This window comes from Oryctolagus cuniculus, chromosome 8 (genome assembly GCF_964237555.1).
Source record: "Oryctolagus cuniculus chromosome 8, mOryCun1.1, whole genome shotgun sequence".
In the NCBI taxonomy this organism is placed as follows: domain Eukaryota; kingdom Metazoa; phylum Chordata; class Mammalia; order Lagomorpha; family Leporidae; genus Oryctolagus; species Oryctolagus cuniculus.
Genome location: NC_091439.1, coordinates 12465406 through 12488777, shown reverse-complemented (window position 1 = coordinate 12488777; position 23372 = coordinate 12465406). Strand labels below are relative to the sequence as shown.

At 45.2% G+C, this 23372-nt stretch overlaps 1 long non-coding RNA gene across 5 annotated transcripts in view; it reads left to right on the top strand.

The window, feature by feature from the left end:
* LOC127483258 (uncharacterized) overlaps positions 1-23142 on the top strand; it is a 30131-nt gene extending 6989 nt beyond the window's left edge. For 2 of the 5 annotated variants that reach the window (XR_007909368.2, XR_007909372.2), the window contains exons 2-5: positions 505-11922; positions 14042-14149; positions 18741-18974; positions 19679-23142. This is a non-coding gene — a long non-coding RNA (uncharacterized lncRNA). Of the gene's footprint in view, positions 1-504; positions 11923-14041; positions 14150-18740; positions 19028-19678 lie in introns of all 5 variants that reach the window. The other 3 variants (XR_011378033.1, XR_007909371.2, XR_007909369.2) reach the window with 3 other exon arrangements.
* The last annotated feature ends 230 nt before the right edge of the window (positions 23143-23372 follow it).

Sequence of the window (23372 nt, the reverse complement as noted above, 5' to 3'; positions counted from 1 at the left end):
TCCCAGGAGAAAATACCTATTTCTTTCACAATGGCCTCCTAGCTACATAAATGGCTGTACATATTTGATTTGTTCCCAGATTATAGTCTTTAAGGCTTTCTGTCAACCTCCCCCTTGGTAGTAGATATTTTCGGTGTTCCAATCCTTCCTGGTTAACCAGGGAGCAATGGATTCCAATAAGTTGGGTCCAGTTTGGGAATGCTTCCCTTTAATAGGCAAAAATCACCTAAAGATGGGTAAGGAATTCAAATTCCACTTGTGGCTGTCTGTTCTTTCCAGGAGAAGGAGGGGGAGAGGAGATTTAATTGATGCCAGGCACAGGACTGAACTTGAGGTAGTTCAATGCCTTCCCTGGCGCAGATGCATAGTGAAGGAAAGTCCTTGTAGTGTTGGCAATGCCCCACTTCAACCCCTAATCCCCAGTGGGCATCTTTATCAAGTAGCCCTAGGGTGATGGCTAGCCCAGTGGGCCTACACTCACTGTTTGCTCCACTTCCCATCCAGCCCTCAGCTGTGGCCTGGGAAAGCAGTGGAAGATGGCCCAAGTCCTTAGGCACCTGCACCCATGTGGGAAGCTCTTGGCTTCGGATTGGCACAGCTCCAGCCATTGCAGCCATCCGGTGAGTGAACCAGTGGATGGAAAACCTCTCTCTCTCTCTCTGCCTCTGCCGCTCTGTAACTCTGCCTTCAAATAAATAAATAAATCTTTAAAAAATTATATCTTTAAAATAAAATAAAATAAAGGGTAGATAGTTCTGGAAGAGTGTAAGCCAGACAAATCACTGAACCAAGCAAGGCACAGAAAGAAACCTCCAAACATACCAGGAGCCAGAGACTGAAGGTAAAGACACAAAGGAGGGCAAGCCAGAGAAGTCAGACAAGAGGCAGGAGGGAGGTGTGGGCTCAGGGCTGTCTGGGAGCCCGCTGTCTGCATCTGCTCCGTGTAACTAGCCCTTGTGTGGCAGCATGATGGAGACGCATTTCTAATCATATGGCACCAGCTGTGAATGTAGATACACTGCAGCTGCGTGCTCCTACTGCAAACTGGCGACTCGCTCACCTTGCAAACTCTCTGGGCTCACCTCCTTTCTGGAGGTAGTGCTCCTGTTCATTTTCACATATCTTTGCATTTAGAATAGAGTTTTAAGATACAACATCTGAAGACATTGCAAACGTGGAATGTGCACTTTAACTGTCCTGTAGGCTATTTCTGTTTTTACTTAGATTTCATCAAAGTCTCAAATAGGATTTGAAGTGATTAAGGACTCCTAGATGGCTTGTGAGGGCACACAAATGGAAGAGTGGAAGTGGGGACCTGCCCCGCACAGGGCTGTGTGGCTCACACTCCTGTCTATTCCCTCCCCACCCAGTTGCTGGGAGTCAGACCCTCTGGTGTTGGAAGGCCTGGGTCCAGATCCCAGCTCAGCCAGGGGACTGTGTGATGGGCAGAACTGGCCTCCCCTGTCTGGGCCTCTGATTTCTCTCGCTTTATTGTAATCAGATTCTGTAATCAGTGTTGGTATTTCAATGACATGGCAGTGACACACGATTCCAGGACCCACACTCGGATTTTATCAGTGACTCACGTGCATGATTACAATATCAAATAGCCCAAAGGTCTTATAAAGTAACAAAATGACCCCCTTCACTCACGCTTCCCCAACTTCTTTTGGCTTCCCACAGATGATAGCCTTCAGTCAGTTTCTGTTTTTAGTTTTTCTTGTGGTTTCTTCTCCACCTCCAAAGAGTTTGTTTACAGGGCTGTATCTTCATCAACTTTAGTAGACATTATCTATAGCCACTTCCTTTAAGGTTAGATAAAGTCTTGTTTCATGTCCCCCACTCCCTTGAAAGTTTTAGCTATTTTAGTTTCTCTATTATGGTTGTAACTATTGACAAACCTCTAATTCTTATTCCATCAACAGTCAACAATACCTTTGACTTCTCATTCCCTGAGATTAAGTCAGCACCCAAAGTCCTTTTACTCTGCCTCTCTCCTTCCTTCTACTTCCTAAATCCTATCTCTTCTGTAACCACAATTAAGTTTCCTCTGCTGTGTTTATACATTGATTCTAAAAACTGAAAACCAGAAAAGAGTGCTCATATTAGGACTATATAAATACAGTTAATTATAGAGTCAGTATTATGCATTGATTACATTTCTTCATTATAGTTCTAATGTCATGACCCCAGTGCCAATCAAGGCAAAATGTTTCTAGCACTAAGGGACAAATAGAGCCTTCTTTCTCACACTCATCTGGTTGCTCAAAATAACACCAATAACACCACATTTTAGTTTAGTTTCTATGTGGACTATGACTTATTTGTACAATCTTTTGTTTTTCCTGGAGTTTTGGATTGCCTTTTTTTCCCTGTTGATAGAAGAATTATGAGGTTACTTCAAAAAGTTGGGAAAAAATTGAATTCAAAGATAAGTTTATTTTGGTGCAAAAATTTTTTGAATTTGTGATTAATTTTTTCATAATATGCACTTTTATGAACTTTTTGAAGACCCCTCATTTATGCCTCAATTATCATAGTCACCTTTTAATCATTCTACTTATTACTTGGAATCCATTCCATTCTCATGGAAAAAAATTTAAACTTTTATATATTCATTTGGAATGCAGAGAGATAGACAGATTTCACATCCACTGTTTACTCCCTGAATGTCCACAATAGCCAGGACTGGGCCAGGCTGAAGCCAGGAGCCAGAAACTCAAGGCAAGTCTCCCTTGCAAGTGGCAGGGATCCAACCACCTGAGCCATCACCTTCTGCCTCCCAGGGTGCACATTAGTAGGAAGATGAAAGAGGGAAGTGGAGTCAGGACTCAAATCTAGACATTCTGATGTGAGATGTGGTTATCTCGAGCAGCACCCTTAAAATTATGCCGAACACCTGCTCCTAAAACATTTTTCTTGGAATCTATTGATACTCTGTTTTAATCTGAGATAGTTACTTTCTAGGTCAGCTGACAACTGGCATCTAGAAATTTTCTGGGTGAATTCAATCATTTCTTTAATATTTTCCATTTTCTGGGATTTTGCCTTAGTGATCACACTGAAGTAACTTCTTAAGGATATATATATATATATGTATATATATATATATGTATATATATATAGGAGTAAACTTGCATTCTTGTTATCTGAAACTGTCTTTGGTGTGTGCTCATATTTGAATGCTTATTTAGGTTGATATAAAATAATTTCAAAATTATTTGTTCTTAGGACTTTTTAAAAATTGTATGCATTTGTTGAGGGGTGAGTGTGGAATAGAGAGCTCCCATCCCCTAGTTCACTCCCCAAATGCTCACGAGAGTTGGGTCTAAGCCAGGGCTGAAGTCAGGAGCCGAGAACTCAATTCAGGTTTCCCACAGGGGTGGCACAAGCCAAATTACTTGAGCCTCCACTGTTGCATCCCTGGGTATGGATTGGTAATAAGCTGGAGTCAGTAGCCAGAGCTGGGTATCAAACATTGGTGCCTTGATATGAAATTCAGGGATCTTAACCACTTAGGCTGAACACCCACGTCCTCTCGGAACTCTTAAGGACTTTATTCTACTGCATTTTGGCATATGTGATATGGATTAGAACTCTGATGCCAGTCTGATTCTCTTTCCTTTGTGGGGAATTTCTCTTTGGAACTTCTTAGCATCTTCTGATGTCTGGCGCTCTGCAATTCCACAGTGAGGAGGTCTGCAAAAGCATTTTTTTTCTTTTTCCTTGCTGGGAATTTGGTAGCCCTTGTGTTTTGGTAGTTCCAAGCCTTTTCTTCTATGTCCTCGTTTCCATTCCCATGGGCTTTCATTGTTCTCTGTCTGGAACTCCTGACAGTCAATGCCAGAAACCATCTTCTGTGCCTCTTTCCTTCCCAATTGCTCTCTTGTTTTCCTCTGTGTTCTGAAAGACTTTCCTTAATTTATATTCCATCATTTCTATTAAGCTTTTGATTTTGGTGGTAGGCATTTTGTCTAGTGGTTAAGATACCCGTGTCCCACAGTGAGGTGCCTGGAATTGATTCCAGCTTCCTGCTAATGAAGGTTGCAGTGATGATGCAAGTGTTTGGATCCCTGCTACTCATGTGGGAGACCTGGATTGAGTCCCTGGCTTCTGGCTTTGACCTGACCCAACCGTGGCTCTAGCAAGCTCCCAGTGGTTGAGAGCCAGCTCTCTGTCTGTCTTTCTGTGTCTCTCTGTCTCTTCAATAAATACAAAAAAAAAAAACACCAAAAAATTAGAAGAAAAGAAAAATCAAATGTTCTCTTCTCATATTCTTTTTGAATTAGTAGCAGTCCTTAGATGGGAACCAAGGTACAGGTTTCCTAGCACTTAAGGCCAGGACCCATTCTGAGTAGTTCTGTCTGCTCTGATTGGTCGGCAGTGCTGTACTAGGTAAATGTTTTAAATATCACCTCTATTTAAAATATGGATTATAATGGTCTGTTTCTTAGGCATAAATGCTAAGGTAAATGATGTCTGTTAATGTCAATAAGAAAAAATTAATAACAATTTTGATTTTCTTCTGGTGGATAGCATGCTTTTTTTTTATATACCTCTAAGAGCAGGACGTAATACCTGACAATTTGCCAGCACCAACAGGCAAACATAAACTAAAATATCAAAGGATATAAATTGTATAGTCAGAAAATGCAAAAAAAGACAAAATTAAATATCACACATTGACAGTCTCCAAAAAATAAAATAGATTAAAAAGGTATTTGTGAGTCTTTATAAAATTCTAGTGAAATGTAAAGAACACAGTGCTTTTTTTTAAAGACAATAAAATATGTCTTGCTGTTAGTCATAGTATGTATAATAGCTAACCTTCCTTTTTGTGTGCCAGGGTCTATTTTAAGTATTTTACTTCCATCAGCTAGGTTTTTCTCCACAATGGATGTGAAGGGCTATTATCACCCATTTTCAGATATGAGCCCTTGAGCCACATGACCTGATCATCTTTCTGGTGTTAGAAGTATTCACTTGCTTTGGAATTAGAAACAGAAATTATTACTCTCTGTCTATTTATCTATCTATCCATCTATCTATCTCTGTGTTTTTGATGTAGTTATTTCTCCCTACTTTATTTATTCTTAATTGACAAATAAAAATTATATGTATTTATCATGTACAATATAATATTTTGAAATAGGCATACATCATGAAATGGCTGAATTTGGCTTATTAATGTATGCATTATCTCACATACTTCACTTTTGTGGTGAGAGCATTTAAAATCTCTTCTTGGTGATTTTCAAGAATACGTTGCAACTAACTGTAGGCACTACATTGTACGATAGAGCGCTATCCGCCTCCAGCTACTCCAATAACCACCTGTGTACACTACTTATCTGAGCTCAATCTCCTTAGAGTCCACATATGAATGCCATCATGTGGTATTTATCCTCCCATGTCTGCGTTATTTCTCTCAGCACTATGTCCTCCATGTTGCTCCAGGTTGTGAAAAATGATACAAATTTCCTCCTTTGTAAAGAATGAATGGGATTCCAGGTTGACTTCCTATTTTGAATTGTGAATAACGTTGCAATGAATTTGAGAATGCAGATATCTTGTGCACATACTGATTTCATTTCCTTTGAATATATACCTAGAACTGAGATTGCTGTATTATATGGTATCCTATTTTGAATATTTTAAAGAAGTCTCATAATGTCTTCTCTAGTGGTCATACCAATTTAGAGTCCCATCAAAACTACACAAGGATTCTCTTTTCTCCACATCCTCACCAGCCCATTCTAACTGGGGTCCTGTGATCTTTCACCGGGACTTTAACCTATATTTCTTTGGTGACTAGTGATTGAAAATTTCTTTTTTTTTTTTAAGATTTGTTTATTTGAAAGTCAGAGTTACACAGAGAGAGGAGAGGCAGAGAGAGAGAGAGAAGTATTCCGTCTGATGGTTCACTCCCCAATTGGCCACAATGGCCGGAGCTGCGCCGATCCAAAGCCAGGAGCTTCTTCCGGTTCTCCCACGTGGGTGCAAGGGCCCAAAGACTCAGGCCATCCTCCACTGCTTTCCCAGGCCATAGCAGAGAGCTGGATCAGAAGTGGAGCAGCCAGGTCTTGAACTGGTGCCCATTTAGAATGCTGGCCCTTCAGGCCAGGGCATTAACCCACTGCGCCACAGCAGCCCTGAGAATTTTTTTTACATACATGTTGGCAATTTTTATGCCGTCTCTTGAGAAATGTCTACTCAGGTCCATTTTTAAATAAAATTGTGTTCCTGTTATTGAGTTCAAGTTCTTGTTTGCAAACATCTTTTGTCTTTCCTTGGGCTGTCTCTTCACCCTGTTGAGTGTTTCCTTGACTGCACAGAAGATTTTTAGTTTGATGTAACCTCATTTGTCTAATTTTGGTTTTGCTGCCTGTGTGTTCAGGGTCACCTTCAAAATGTCATTGTCAAGACCAATGTCATAAAAAAATTGCTGCTGTGTTTTCTTCCAGTAGTCTTACAAGTTCAGGTTTCACATTAAGTTTTTAATCTATTTTGAGTTGATTTTTGTCTATGGGGTGATCCAAAAGTCTAAATCCCACCTTTTACATGTAGATATTCAGTTGCCCCAACACCATTTGTAGAAGAGATTGCCTCTACCCAATATGTGTTCTTGGCATCCTTGTTGAAATTCAATCAGCTGTAAAAGTATAGATTTGTTTCTGGGCTTCCTACTTTGTTCCCTGGGTCTGTGTCAGTGTCTCAAGCCCTAGGCTGGCCCCTGACCAGCAGGGGCCACTACAGATACTCCCCAACAAGGCGAACGGGAGAGGTAAGGTCGACGGGTCAAACACACCACAGCAAGCACCCGTGAGTTCTGTCGAAGCAGAAACCGCTTTATTGAAGAAGTATGCAGGCTTACAAAGCTTACAAAAGACATGGGCAGTAGGGGAGCCAATCAGTGAAAAGGTCATGCAGGCGTGGGTGGAGCACACACAGGGGCACCTTAAGCAAAGTATAGGGATCATGCACTGTCCACGTGTCCAGAACTAAAGCAGACCTATCCCTGTTGGTGGTCTGATCTTATGTAGCTTAACCAAAGCAGCCACAGACACGCCCCTCGAACATCCGACAGGTGCCATATTGTAATGGAGACTTTAGGCAATGCCCAACAGGTCTAGGTATCTGTTTCCATGCCAGAACCATGCTGTTTTGGTTACTTAACGCTTGAGGGTATATTTTGAATCCAGTTATTATAATGCCTCTAGTTTTGTTCTTTCTGCTCAAGATCACATGGGCTGTTTGGGGGCTTTTGTGGTTGTGTAGAAATTTTAGGCTGTTTTTTCTAGTTTTGTGAAAAATGACCCTGGAATTTTGATAGGGATTGAAGGTGTAGATTTCTTTTTATCTTATGAATATTTTAACAATATTAGCTCTTCTAATCCGTGAGTGCAGGGTATGTTCCCATATATTTATTGAATTCATTGCTTTCTTCCATTATTATTTTGTAGTTTTCAGTGTACAGGTCTTTCACTTCTTTGGTACAATTTATTCTTTATGGTAACCATTGTAAATGGGATATTTTTTCTTGATTTCTTATTGGGATAGTTTGCTTTTGGTATACCAAGTACTACTGATTTTGTATGCTGCAGGTTTACTGAATTAACTTATCAGCTCTATTAGTTTTTAGTAGTGTCTTGGATTTTCTATACAGATGATTTTCTATATATAAGGTCATATCTGCAAACAGAAACAATTTGACTTCTTCCTTTCCTTTTTGGATGCTTTTCATTTCTTTCTCTTTCCTAATTTCTCTAGACTGCTAGGGCAATGTTGAATAAAAGTGACAAGATCGGGCACCCTTGTCTTGTTCCAGATCTTAGGAGGAATAGCTTACAACTTTTTGCTGTTGAGAATCATCTTAGTTGTGGATTGTTATATAGGGCCTTTATTATGTTTAGGTATGTTCTCTCTATACCTAATTCACTGAGAGTTTATTTTTTTTATAATGAAAGGAGTTAAATTTTGTTAAGTGTTTTTTACTGCATGGATTGAGATGATCACTATGGTTTTTGTATTTTATTCAGTTAATGCAGTGTATCACATTCATTGATTAGCTTATGTCAAACCATCCTTGTATCCCTAAGATGAATCCCACTTGATCATGGTAAATGATCTTCTTAATGTTCTGTTGAGTTGATTTGCTAATATTTTGTTGAGAATTTTCACATCTGTGTTCATCAGGGATATTGGCCTGTAATTTTATTTTCTTATATTATCCTTGTCTGGATTTGGTATTGGGGTAATGCTGGCCTTATAACATAAGTATTCCTCTCTTTGAATCTTTTGGAAGAGTTTTGGAAGTATTGATATTAGTTCTTCATAAATGTTAGGTAAAATTCGCCAGTGAAGCCATCAAATCCTGGGCTTTTCTTTGATGGAAGACTTTTTTTTATTATTACTGATTTGATATCCTTATTCATTATTAATCTATTCAGATTTTTCTATTGGTATGGAAAACTGGTGAGATGAGTCTGAGCTCATGTCCTGGTGTCGATGACAACTTATGAGACCGGACATAATGGTGAGAGTAGACGAAGTGAAGTTTTATTTAAGTAAGGAAAAGAGAAGCTCTGAACAATACTCTTGTAGAAAGAGAGACAGAGCAAGCCGGTGAGGTCTTGGGGTAGATCTATGTCCTTAACACATTATCTTCAAAGAGCAAATGCAGTGGTTATACATTAATTACTGTGAGGTCAAGGGCAGACTTACGGAGCCTTTTTGAATTAGTTTCTGCTGAAATCTAAGTCTTGTCTGTTGGCAGATATTTGTCACGATGGCTTTCCATCCTGTTTTGTTTAGTATGTATGTGCTGGCAATGAGCTGCAGGATGGAACCAGTATGGCCTGTTTCTAGTCCTGGGCTCCCTTGCTATTTCTCCATGATTCAATCTCAGCGGTTAGGTGTTTCTAGGAATTAATCATTTCTTGTTGGTGTATAACTGTCCCTGGTCGCCTCCTACCATTGTTGTTATTTCTGTAGTATCAGTTGTGATGTCTCCTCTTCTGATTCTTTCTGTTAGCATCCAGTTCTCACTTGTGGATGCAATCTTTCAAACCTTTCTGTGGTGTTGCATTCGTGGGTCTTGACTCACAAGAGATAGTCATGGTTCATATCCACCGTCTGGCATAGTTATTAATAGGTCCCATTGCTACTGTTGATTTGAACCCTGGGAACTTGTTCTTTTGAGGACGAAGAGTGTGGCAATGAAGGAGCAGGCAAGAGGGCGATTTGAGCATAGTTTATTGGGAAAAAGTGAAGAGACAGAAATTCCTGAACTCCATAGACCAGGCAGGAGTCCCAGTGAAGGACCGAGAGCCCAGTCTGTGTTCAGACAGGGGTTTTCCTGGACCTGAGTGGGGGGGGGTCCCCATTTCTTCTCCCCTCCTCCCTCTTCTGGGAAAGTCTGGGTAGGGCTTTTAGGATGTGGAATTCCCCTGAACAAACCTCTCTGGACAACACTGGCCATCAGGATTGTTATCTGTTGGAGAATCAAATGACTTCTTCAGTCCAGTAGGGCCAGCTATACCGCTCCCTCATGTCAGTGACTGACTCCCTCTGATACAGGATAGGCGAGGACGCCTTGGGCTAAGGGAGACAGACAGAAGGCTGGATCCCGCTCTCGGAACTTGTGTCTTTGTTCCATTGCACATCAATTTCTTTTTTTTTTTTTAAGATTTATTTATTTATTTATTTTAGAGGCAGAGTTACAGAGGGAGAGAGAGCAAGAGTGACAGCGAGAGCGAGAGAGAGAAAGAGAGAGAGAGATCTTCTATCTGCTGGTTCACTTCCCAAATGGCCACAATGGCCATAGCTGGGCCAAACTGAAGCCAGGAGCCAGGTGCTTCTTCCAGGTCTCCCATGTGAGTGCAGGGACCCAAGGACTTGGGCCATCCTCCACTGCTTTCCCAGGCCACAGCAGAGAGCTAGATTGGATTGGAAGAGGAGCAGCCAGGACTCGAATGGGCACCCACATGGGATGTCAGCGCCACGGGCAGAGGATTAATCCACTGCGCCATGGCTCCAACCCCTCAATATAGTTATTAACTAGATATATTTACTAAGTAGAATTCAGTATTTTTACTTATTAAGTAAATTGTTTTAACATTCATGCTTTAAAATTATTGCAAAACCATTAAAAGACAAAGTATGCAAGTGTTTTCAGCTCATTAATCTCCCAGATAAAGAGCTTCTAAAAGTAAAAACAAAAACAAAATGCCATAGAGAAAAATAAACCAAGGACAAGGCACTGAGAACAAAATGCAAATGGCTCTTAACCACATGTCAAGGTGCTAAACCTCACTGGCAGCAAGATAAATGCAAAGCAAAAACCACAGTAAAATACAATTCCCCATCTAGCAGAGTAACACACATCCAAAAGGTTGACAGCCGTCTCTGTTGGTGAGGCTGTCCTCGTTTGTTGTTGGTGACAATGCAGACGATGCCCTCTGGGATGGGAAGACCTGTGGTAGCTACCCTAATCATGGAAGTGGTCACCAAGTCGCCTAGTTACCCCGCCTCTGGGAATCTACTCAACATACCTGACATATGTACACATTTATTACTTACAGCAATGCAAAGGCAAAGGGTTGGAAGCCATTCAAATATTAGTCAATGGGACTGCTTAAATCAATTATGGCACAGCAGGCAGTGGAATACTATGGAGCAGTGAAGAAAAACGCAAGTTCTTTGAATGTGGCTATGGGCGGAGTCTCAAGGTATTTTCTGAAGTGGGAAAAGCAAGCAACAGGACACATAGAATGCATTCTTCTAAGAATTCTTGTAAGAACACAGAGGATTCCAAAATATCTACTGGCATTGGCATGAAGAAAAATTGAAAGGATAAAGATATAGCCTCCTTGCAGGCTGGAGAGAGACTTCTCTTCTATTAATTTTTCAATCACGTACCTGACCTGCACATTGGAAAAACAAAATGTAATTTTAAAACTAAATGAGCATGGAGATGAAGAAGTCATTGTCATTTCCTAGTGTTTTACAGTGCCTGAAGGATCACAGATCCCACTAGAAGTCCCAGGCCTACAAACACATGGATGGGTTTCAGACTCACAGAATCCAGGACTGGAAAAATTGGCAAGGACCTAGCGGGTGGCTTGTTCCAGCTCCCTCATTTTTCAGATGAATAAGCTGAGGCTCACAGGGGTCTAGCAACTCGCCCCAGGTCACACAGTCATTCATCAAAGCCAGGTGTTACCCCAGCTGGTTGGTGTTCTACCACTAGTGCCCCCCAGAAAACTTAGGTGATAAGTGATGTGACATAGAAATCTCTATCACATGGCTTAAGCCAGAAACAAACATAATCAGTCCATTTATTTGTGGAATGCTAATGGAGTCCCGTTTTTTATGCTAGACCATATACTGGAGGCTGGAGCTACAACAAAGACAAGAAGTTCTCACCTGCCTCTTGCTAAACACACCCCATCTCTCATGGAGCACTCTGACCCGAGGGACAAGACCCTTTGGACATGGTGTGCCCTTGTCCGGGCTCCCCTTCTCCTCCCCTGGGGGGTGTTAGGACCTGCCTGGTCTCTAGTCCCCCAACTCTTGCCCTTGGCAACCAGAGGGCTTATGCTGGAAGCCATACTCTGGGTGGACTGAAGTCAGAATAGTGAGAGGGGTCAGAACATGCACCCCAAAATGTGACACCTTGGCATTTGAGAACATAGCTGAAGGCCACCGTCACCTCCCCCTTTCCCTTCCTCCCTGAATGAGGCCATAAAACCGAGCAAAGTCACTCTCTGACCTCTTCCTCCCTTCCCCCAACCCCCCACTGAAGCCTCTCATGTGGCAGGTGTCAAGCCCTCCTTTGAAAGGAAGAAGTATCATACAGGGACGTGGAGAAGAATCTGAAGTCACAGGCCTTGCTAAGATCCTCCAGCTTATAACCACAAGGTAATAGCCTTCTGTGTGCAAACACACTTCTGCACAACTGGCTGTGAGGATGCACAGAGCTCCCCAGTTCTTTGGGTGTTCGTTTCTGAAGGCTTCCACGTCATGCAAAACTTTTATTATATCAATTGGATGCCTTTCTCTTGTCAATCAGTCTTTTGTTCCGGGGTCTCAGCCATGAACCTTGTGAGACGGTGAAGAAAAGATGCTGTGTTTTCTCCTCTATAATAGCAAGGCCAAGTTTGCCGATTTCTAAGCTTGGGGCCTCAGGACGAAGGGGAACTCAGGTGAATTTGCAGGACATGCGAGACTCAACAGGTGGAAGGTGGTGGGTGGCCGGAGTTGGTGTCAGAGAGCTGCATCAGTCAGCCCGGGCAAGCTAACAACCCTCTGTCACAGTTCCTTTATGGAAGCTAGAGTTTATTATTTTTCAGTAATTTTATATTAAATTTTTATTTATTTTTATTTTTTTGAGAGACAGAGATCTTCCCATCAGCTAGTTCACCTCCCAAACACCGCCATTAGCTGGGTGAGGCTGAAACCAAGAGCCAGGAACTCCATTCCTGGTTGGTGTTCTACCACTAGTGGTGTTCTACTGCTACCTGCCATGTGGGTGACAGGGGCCCAAGCACTTGGCCCATCGTCCCTGCGTTCCTAGGCCCATTAGCAGGGAGCTGGATTGGAAGCAGCACTCTGGCACGGCATGCCAGCATTGCAAGTGGTGGCAAACCTGCTGTGGCACCACACCAGCCCCCACCTCCTTGAACACACACATATTTTAAAGAGAGCCCTTTGTTCACGGCAGTGACGGGGCAGGAGAGCTCACGCTGGAATAACGCGGTTTCCAGTGACATTGGCCCTGATCCATCAAGGGCACTGGGAAATTTGGAGAGCAGATTTCTTGTCCTCATAGTGATTGGGTGACTATTGCATTTAGCACTTCACTGCCCAAGACAGATCCCACCATGAGGAGTTGTCTGAGTCCCACACAACTTTGTCCCACTGGACAATAACGGAGGTGAATGTAGTCATCTGATTTTAGTCATCCGAACCTAGAATCTTCTTTTTTAAAAAATTATTTATTGATTTGCTTATTTGAAAAGCAGAGGACAGAAAAGGAAAGACAGAGAGATCTTCCATCCGCTGGTTCACTCCCCCAGGTACAACTGCTGGGGCTGGGGCTGGGCCAGGCTGAAGCCAGGAGCCAGAAACTCCATCTGGGTCTCCCACATTGGTGGCAGGGGCCCAACTACCTGGGCCATCTTCCGCTGCTTTCCCAGGCACATGGGCAGGAAGCTGGATCAGAAGCAGAGCAGCCGGGACTAGAACCTGTGCTGAACACTTGAACACACAACAGTGCTGAACTTGAACGCCGGCTTCTCAAGGGGCCTCTTCACTCAGGGTGCCGCGCTGCCAGCCCCTTAACCTAGAACCTGAGCAAGCCCAAGGTTTTAGGTTTTTGTTTGTTTGGGGGGTTTGCTTTCGTTTGTTTTATAGTTACAGTTAACACGGTTAAACAATTTCCAGAGAATGTTGGGGTGGGTGTTTTTCCCAGCAGTTAAGACAGCAGCGACACACATAGAAGCAGCTGGGTTCAGTTTTGGCTCTAACTCTTGACTCACCAGCTTTCTGCTAATGAAGAGCCTGGTGGGCAACAGTGAGGGCTCAAGTAAGTGGATCCCCGCTCACAGGGGAGACCCGGGTTGAATCCTGGCTCCCGGCCTTGGCCCCAGGCAGGAGCTGCTGCAGGAATTTAGGGAGCGAACCAGCAGATGGGAGCTCTCTCTCTCTCTGTGTCTCTGCCTGTGAAAAAGAGAGAGAGAGAGGGACGAAGGAAGGGAGGCAGGAGGGAGGGAGGGAGGAGGGAAAAGGGAAGGGAAGAGAAGTGGAGGGAAGGAAGGGAATTAAAGGAAGGGGAGGGGAGGGGAGGGGAGGGGAGAGGAAGGGAGGGGATGAGGGAAGGAAACGAGGGAGGGAGGGAGGGAAGAAAGAAGGAGAGAAGGAAGGAGGGAGGGAGAAAGAAAGAATACAAAGAATGCAACTGCTATGTAAATCAAGGGAAGGCAAGGGAGGGTTCTTTATTTTGCTTGGCACTTGAACAAAGGACTGTTTGATGCCCTAGCACAGTCTTACCAGCAGCTGCTTCACGCTCATGGGGATTTCACACAGGAGTGTCCACGCCCTTCCTGGTGTCTGGTCACCTGCATGTTCCCATGTACACCATTTTATTGTAAGTTACTCTCCTTCCACTTCTCCTAAATATTGTAGTTGGGGAAGATGTTGATTTCCTTGGAATTATGTATGCACAGACATTATACCACCTATGAATTCCACCTTGTGAAAAGCGCCTTAGTTTTTCTGTTGCCAATAGCACCACACCACAGACTGATTTGTTTATAAAGAAAAGAAGTGTGTTTGGGCCATGGTTCCTGTCCAAGGTTGAGGGGCTGCATCTTGCAATGCCCATCTTTTTGGTAAAGATCTGAGATGGTGGAGGGCTTCACACAGGGAGAGACAGGGAGTGTGTGTGTGTGTGTGTGTGTGTGTCCTGGTCTCTTCTAACAAAGCCACCCATGTTCGATCATGGGGACTCCTGCCTGTTGATTTTATCTAATATCAATCATGTCCCTCCCAACACTATCAGCAGATTCAATTTCCACCCTCTGCATACCCCTCAATGGGATTAAACTCCAACATGCTTTCTAGGGGACAAACCACCTGCAGAGCATAGCAGGAAGGTAAGAGGTGTACTGAGTAGTTGTTTTTGAAAGGGGCATCAGATCTGAAGGGTCAACGAGTTGCCTCTCGTGCCCATCCACAGAAGGAAGCAACGTGGGCACAACCGACCCACTGTACAGTGTTGAATGTGCCCACCCAGCAAGGACAAAGCCTGCCCCGTCACAGCCTGGCTTAATTACCAGGTTGCAGATAATGATCAGGTTGCTGCTGTACCCCACAAGCAGCTGCAGGAAATCAGCCTGGCGGAGGGCACGCTTTGCTCTGAGGCGCTGGAGTCAACTTTGGCTTTGATTTGTAAGAGCTGGCAATCGCACTGAGTCTATGATGGATCAACAGAAGTCTTTCCATTTGCAAAACACCTGGGAAAACTTCCTAATAGCCTACCACACAATTGGCACTTTATGAATATGTAACAGAAATACAATTTGATAGAAGTAGGAAATTCTGGTCTGTTTTTTTTCCCTGGGTTTTAGAGGAATGCTGATGAAATTCAGCACCTCTGGCTTGAATTTTCAACCATAGAGATGTTCCTGGATAAATCTGTCATCATCATCACCATCATCATCATCATCATCATGGTCATCATCACCCCTCCCCCCCCCCGTTTTTCTGAGTGTCTAATTGCCATGTATTACAGTGGTGAGTGACATTGCTCATCCTGTTAATGCTCAATGCAATCATTACCATTTTTATTCCCCAACTCATGCAACATTCAACAAATGCCTATGGAGCCTGTAACCTGCTCTGTGCCAGAGACTGTGCCAGGAATGAAAGAGGAGTGATTCCCACTCTCACAGAGTTCACGGATTCTGGGAAGAAATGGACATTAATAAATAATTACACAATTATGTGTGCAGTTATAGCTGATTTAATTATGAAAAAGGAGAAAAATTATTTGGATACCCCATAGGCATAGGTAGCAGAGCTCATCATCTTTGCCTTTTAACCCCAAGCTTACTTGTCTCCCAAAATTCAAGCTTAGTTATTGCACTTCAGAAAACTGAGTCATCCTACAATTACTTTGTGCTTCTCAGCCCCGATTCCCAATTAATCAGTGGGTACTGCTAGCTTTACCTCCCAAGTGTTTTTCTAATGTGTTCCTCTCTATCCCCATAACTCCCTCTATCACCCACCTGGACACCTGTGACAGCCTTATAACAGATGGCCCTGCCTTTATGCCTGGCCCTACTATTGATTAGGATTCAGTTGCAGAGAACAGAATCCCCTCTATCCAGTTTAAGCAAAAGGTGATTTGTTCCAAGGTATTAAATGGCTTACAGAATCATTGGACACCTGATGAAACAGGCAGAGCTTTGGAAAATGGCTGCAGAGCATGGACATAAGGAAACTGCTGCCTCTTTTACAGTCAGAAATCTGCTTGCCAAAGAGAGAAACGGATGCTCCCACTGCCTGCCCCTGAGCCACACCTCTGCAGCCGCACCCAGGGTGCCAGCGCGATGGGGAAGCCAAGACACTGAAGAAGCAAGCCACGGTGAGAAGAACCAGGGTCATGAAACCACAGCGGGAAAACCCAGTGCCCCATGAGTGAGCTGGCCCAGCGCCAGCAGGTGCACCACCTCATTCTACCTTCCAGATCTGGGCAAATGCTTCCCATTGAGAGCACCTAACTCACATCCAGAGCCCTTGCTGCCACAGAGCCATTTGGGCTTTCCTGCTTCTGCAGAACTGCAGTATGGGAAGACTCCCTGGAAGGTGACTGGACAAGAGTACTTTCATAAAATTCGAGAAAAATGGGATTAAAATGTAAGGTTATTTTGGAGCAAAAGCTTTTGGAAACCGCATAATTTTGTCAAAATCTGCATTTTTCCCTGAACTTTTTGAAGACCCCATGCACATATCAAGAGCAAACTCACCAGCACATCCATCCTCCTCCTCTCAAAACCACCAGAGTGATGTATCTAAAACACAGATCTGGTCTCATCGCCCCTCTGCTGACACCCTCTTGCTGGGTCTGTCCATAAACCAAAGTCTGACTTCTGTAGGCTGACTGCTCCGCTCCACCGCGTCACAAGGCTTCACACTCAACTCTAGTAGCACCAAGGTGCACTCTCTCTGCTTGCTCAGGAGCCCATGTCCTGGTGCTCGGTGTCCCCTCTGTCTGGAATGCAAGCCCGACCTCATCTGGAGAACTTGACTCAGCCAAGGCTCGGCTCAGGCATGCAAGGAAGCCCTTTGTGAGCGGATGGATGGATGGATGGATGGATGGATGGATAAATAGATGGATAGATAGATAGATAGATAGATAGATAGATATAAGCAAGTAAGAGTAGGCGTTTGTTTATTTAAAAGACCTGCCCTTGCAATTGCGGGAGCAGGCCGCCCAGTCTCAGTGAGGCTGCTGTCTCCATGATGGTTGTTTGAGCTGGAACTCTGCAGGACAGGAGGTCAGAGGATGCTATGGGTGGAGATTTGGAGGCTGACTGTCTCCCAAAGGCCCATGTGGTAAAAGCCTGATCCCCAGGGCGGTGCTGTTTGGAGGTAGGACACTGCAAGGAGGCGGCCTCGTGGGAAGCCCTCAGGTCACTGCGCGCTTGTCCCCAGAAGATAGCTCCCCCGTGACCTCTTAGGCTCAAACCAGAGGGCAGTTATTGTTATCAAAGCCCAAGTTTGCTGCCCGCCCCCACTCTCTGCCTCCTGGCTTCCAGGTGGTCCTTCCTCTGCCCATGTTCTGCCAATGTTCTCTGCCCTCTCAGAGGCCTAACTCATGGGGCCACTTAATCTTGAACTTGAACCTCCAAAACTGGGAGCTAAACAAACCTCTTCTTATCAACTAGCTGTCACAGGTATTTCTTTTTTAAAAAGATTCTATTGAAAGACAGAGTTTTATATATATATATATATATATAGAGAGAGAGAGAGAGAGAGAGAGAGAGAGAGAGATAAAGAGAGTTTTATCCACTGTTTCACTCCCCAAATGGCTGCAACCACCTGGGCTGGGCCAAGCCGAAGCCAGGAGCCAGAAACTCCATTGGGGTCTCCTCCCACATGGGTGGCAGGGGCCCAAACACCTGGGCCACTTTCCACTGCTTTCCCAGGTGCACTAGCAGGGAACTGGATAAGATGCAGAGCAACTGGGACTCAAACCGACCCTCTTATGCGATGTTTAACCCACTGTGCCACAATGCTGGGCCCGGGACATTTCATGATAATGACAAAAGCAGTGAACACACATGGGAAGTGGGACCGATTCTGAGGCTGAGCTGCAACCCAAGGGGTGCACTGGAACTACACTGCTTTCTCCATCTGGCCTTCATCATGGAGCAAAGAGGTGTCTGTCAGCAACACCCGCTCCCTGAGTCTAGGGAAATGGAGGGGTCTGGGCAGAGGCCCACAGCAGCCACCCAAAATGCTATGCACAGCACAGCATTCCTCAAGGCTCACCCATTGCCCCAGGGCCTTACTTTCAAGGATGGCAGAGCCTGGCCTGGGAAAAACAGATGAAGCATCTCAGTGCCCCCAGATGAAATTTGAAGTGGAGGGAACAGAAATAAGGCATGTCCAGGGCCTGCAGGAATTTTCCCAGGGTGATCCCGAGAGGAAGATCCAAGCACTAGGGAAAAAGACAAGGGAAGAAATCACAGAAATGTAGGCTGTGTTGTTTAGATGGGAACACGGGAAATGGGGCTGAAAGATGGCAGTCTGGAAGATGCTAATTTAAAAGCAGCATATTCTGCCAATTATTTGTGCATTTCTGGAAATCTATCCCCTTTTGTCCCCTCTCCCTGGACCCACTCGTTGATCATTGTCTCTGTCAGGGATAGCACAGAGTTGGTTCTCTCACTCCTGCCCATGACAGACATCACTAATCAATCATGGCCTTCTTCCCTGATGTGTCCAGATCAGATTCCAGTATCCTCCTGAGCACTGGATGCTAGGTGGCCACACTGATGAGATGGAACTTAATGTCCATCCTGCTCATGCTTCAATCCATTGCTTATACCCAACTTGCCATTTTCCCTAAAAGTGCTATTTCTTACACCATCTTTATGTGCTATAGCAGCTAAAAACCCGTATCAGAGAATAAGGCTTCTGTCTTTATTCTGCATGGCTGGCTTTTATAGCAGGAAGCCTCTTCAACTCCATCTTGAAGTGAGGTTGACATCTGCGGGGACTCGTACACCAAGGCAGCACAGTGCAAAAGCAGCACCATGTCCGCGGGCATCGCTGACGGCATGCAGAGGGAAATCGGCGCCCGGGCGCCCAGCACGAGGAAGCTCAAGATCATCGCTCCCCCCGAGGGCAAGGCGGGTAGATCATCGCTCCACCCTGGCCTCGCTGTCCACCTTCCAGTAAATGTGAGTCAGCAAGTAGGAGTCCGACACCTCCCTCACACCAGGGAATTGCGTGCGTGAGTATGGGAAGGCGGGACACCCCTTCTTGACAAAACCTAACTTGGACAGAAAATGAGATGAGATGGCATGGTTTTCTTTGTTTTATTTTTCGTTTTGGTGCTTTTGACTCAGGGTTTAAAAACTGGAATGGTGAAGGTGACAGCAGTTGGTCAGAGCAAGCATCCCCCAAGTTCTACAATGTGGCCCAGGACTTGGACTGTACAATTCTACATTGTTATTTTTTTTGATAGTCATCCCAAATCTCATGAGAGATTTGGCTTTCCCACCAAAAGCCGCCCCACTTCTGAAGGAGAATCGCACGGTCCTTTCCCAGGGTCACCCAGGGGAGGTGACAGCATCCTTTCTGTGTAAATAATGTAATGCAAAATTTTGAAATCTTGGCCTTATTTTTTTAAAAAAAATTTATTTTGAATTGTCAGCCATCATGGCCCTCCTTTTTTGTCCCCCAGATTAAGATGTGTGGAGGCTTTTGGGCTCCATGGGAGTGGGTTGAGGTGTGGAGGCAGCCAGGGCTCACCTGTACACAGACTTGAGACAAGATCAGTAAAAGTACACACCTACAAACAAACAAACAAGCAAAAATGTCGGGGAGCAAAGGGAAAGGACTGGAGGCCCTGAAACCTGCTGCTCTGGCTTCTTCACCATAGTGCAAGTAGCAGTTCTTGGGATCTGAATTTAGGAACCGGAACCCATAGCCACGAGAACAAAGGGAAGAGACGGGAAGGAATCCACCTGATTATTTCTGAGATTTTCTGAAGGAAACTGTTCTTGAGAAACAAGCTTTGGAAAGAAAAATAAAATAAGCACATACGCAAAAGCCATGGGGAAACTTCTGTTTTCATTAATAATCATTAGGGAGAAGATATAAAGTTGTACTTTGCTTTCAGCCATGGACAGATATGAATTAAACTTTTAACTCAATCTATTGGTGTAGATGCTCATTTCATTAACTGTCACCTCTGATTTATTACCTTAATATTTTAACAATACATTAATAGTGCATTCTTCTGGCTCGGCTCCCCAATTAATTTTCTATAAGTAAGCATTTAAATGTTAAAGAATGTTAAGAAATCTCTTTGTAAGGCAAATGACTCCTTTGAAGTGTAAATAACCCCTCAGTTGATCTAATATTGATATTACCTGCTGCCATTATAGACGTTTCTATTTTTCAAAGCGTTACCACGCTTTAATGTATTTGATCATCCAAATGACTCTGTTGGCTAAGCACCGGGAACCCGTTCCTCCCACTCTCTGTAGAGGGAAATGGAGGTGGGTTTTACCAGCGCTTTGCTTAACCAAGTTCACTCGGTAGTAGCGCCGGCTTAGACTTGATGCTGTGTCATCTGACTCGTGGCTGAAAACAGACTGTTGCTCTTTGTCAAGTTATGTATCTGCGTGCTTACGTCTTCAGGTGACGTCAGCGCTATCAAGTTCCCTGAATTCAAGCATGCTCCCAAATGACCTGCTTCCTGGGTCTTCCTCACTGGGTCTCCATCTATGGGATTCATCAGACTTTTCTGGGTGCTTCTTTAAAAGGCAGGAGCTGAGAGCCACCTTGGACTTGCCAAATCTGAGCCACTGGGGCGGTGGGAGGGATAGCATGTCCACCTTTACAGCCTTCTGAGCTAATCTTAAAAGACATCAGTGTTGGAGAACTGTAGGTGGAACTTAACTATGGGGCTTCAGAGGAGCCCGCGTTCTGGCCAGGTGCTAAAATCACACAGTAGTGGCCGGCGCCATGGCTCACTAGGCTAATCCTCCGCCTTGCGGCTCCAGCACACCGGGTTCTAGGCCTGGTAGGGGCACTGGATTCTGTCCCGGTTGCCCGCCCCTCTTCCAGGCCAGCTCTCTGCTGTTGCCCGGGAGTGCAGTGGAGGATGGCCCAAGTGCTTGGGCCCTGCATCCCATGGGAGACCAGGAGAAGCACCTGGCTCCTGCCTTTGGATCAGCGCGGTGCGCCGGCCGCGGCGGCCATTGGAGGGTGAACCAACGGCAAAAGGAAGACCTTTCTCTCTGTCTCTCTCTCTCTCACTGTCCACTCTGCCTGTTAAAAAAGAAAAATCACACAGTAGCCAGACACAGAAAGGGAATGTGCAACCATACGCCATAGATTATCCTAGAAATGCCACTCTCTTCGGGATACACAGCCCGATGGTAGACTTTGTCCATAGAAGGGTGGTGATCAGAAGGTCCAAAAGGACTTTGTGACAGCACCATTGGTCACCACAAAACTAATGCAGGACCCAGCTCCCCACTCTTACACGAGCAAGGGATGGTATGAACCCTGCTGGGACTTTCCTGAGACCTTCAGGTCGCGCACTCAGTGCGCATTTGCCAAGGTGTTGGAGGAGAACGCAGAAGTTTAACACACCAGGAGTGACACTGAGGGCCCGCCCCCTGCATCCCTCAGCTTCCTGGAGGCATCACGAAGCTTCCTTGCAGTCTTCTTGTGTGTCAGTGGTGCCACGGGACTTGTTGCCACCAATGGAACAGGAGATGGAGTGTGGTACATTACCCATGACAGGTATGTAACCCTGTCATGAGAACCGCCTACCAAAGTCAAGAACCAGTGACCAGTGTGGTGAGAGCAGGCAGTGTTGCCTTCTTCATAGGATCTCTTTTTCCTCACCTACTAGATGCAGGGAGTACAGTAGAGAAATTCCAGTCTTGAAGGGAAGCCAGAGAGGGAAGCAGAAGGAGGCTGAATCCCACAATGGCTGCGTGGGGCAGGGCCCATCATCCTTCCCCCCTCCCCCAACCCGTGTTGGGCCGTGATGCCAGTGAGGTTAGGGAACAGCCAAGCTTTGTCACAGTTGCTAGCCTGCCCTGCCCAGCAGGGACGGAGCCACCGGGACTGCCTGCATCACTCTGCACAGATTCCCGTGTGTCTCCGGGGACAACCCCATGAGCACGAGGCTACGTTTTCACCATCTCACTCTCTGCCCCATCCCTTCTCAGCACTTAGGAATCCATTTTCTTCCTCTTCCCCTCCCTGTTCCCCTGGGACCCACATACATTTTCTAGCCCTCAATTGAATTTTGCCTGGAAAATGTTGACTGCCATTAACCATCAGGGTGAGGCCTCTTGGTTTTCACCTCTCTGCTGACATCCGAGTCCAACGTGTAATCAAAAGGGAAGAAAGAGGGCCAAAGCCCTCCAACATGAGTTTCCAACATCTGGTTCCTCAAAGGGCCTAAAAGCCAGAGGAAGATCCCATGGAAGCTGGCCTATTCGGGAAGCAGCTTCCTTAAGGGTGCCTGTCATGCTCAGAACCCATCTTCAGCCTCCGTGTGGCCTTAAGGGAACTCTTACCAGGTCAGATATCTATGCCAGCTGCCTTTGGGAAGCTGTTCTGGTAACCCTGAGTGTTGTCTTCTCCAGAGGCCTGGGGTGTGCTGTGGCATCAGACTGAGCAGGTGGAATGCACTCAGTAGGCAGACAGAGCAGGGAGGAATGCCCCAGGCTCATCACTTAAGAGTTGTGTGCCTTCCAGTGAGTTCATTAACCTTTCTGGGCCGTAGTGGCTTTATGTGCGAAACGTGGCTTCATGCACGAAACGTGGGTGGCGTCGGGCCATACCTTGTGGTTCTGTGGTGAGGATTACATGAAGCGATCCGGGCAGAGGGCAAGTGTCCACGCATGTGAGCAGCTGTGCTAACACATGTGCTTGGGGTTGTTTTTGTAACATCTGGGTTTCTTCTGCTCCAAAAAGAGCTTGTCCTGAAGCATGAGGAACTTCAACTTTCTAGACTTTTATTTTATTTTTTAAAGGATGTATTTGTTTATTTGAAAGTCAGAGTGGAGAGAGAGAGAGACAGAGAAAGAGAGGAGAGACAGAGATCTTCCACTCCCTCAAGTGACTGCAATGGCCAGGGCTAAGCCAGGCTGAAGCCAAGAGCCAGGAGTTTCTTCCAGGTCTCCCTCATGGGTACAGGGGCCCAATACTTGGGCCATCCTCAGCTACTTTTCCCAGACCATTAACAGGGAGCTGGATTGGAAGTGGAGCAGCTGGGACTCAAACCGGTGTCCACTGCGGGCGGTAGCTTAGCCTGTTAGGCCACAATGCTGGCCCCAGCTTTTAGATTTTTTTAAGAGATGGTATTCAACAGTTTTTCACCCCTACAAAAACATGCCTGAGACAAGCTGCTTGCAAAGGAAAGAGATATTTAGCTCACAGTTTTGCAGGCTGGAAGTCCAAATGGTGTGACGCAGGTTCTGCCAAAGGCCCTCTGGTGTGTGTGGGGGGGGGGGGGGGGGACACACGGTGAGCCAGGCAGTAGAGAGAGGCTGGGTGGGACCACACCCCTGCTGGCCTAATAACCTTGTCATGAGAGCTGCCTT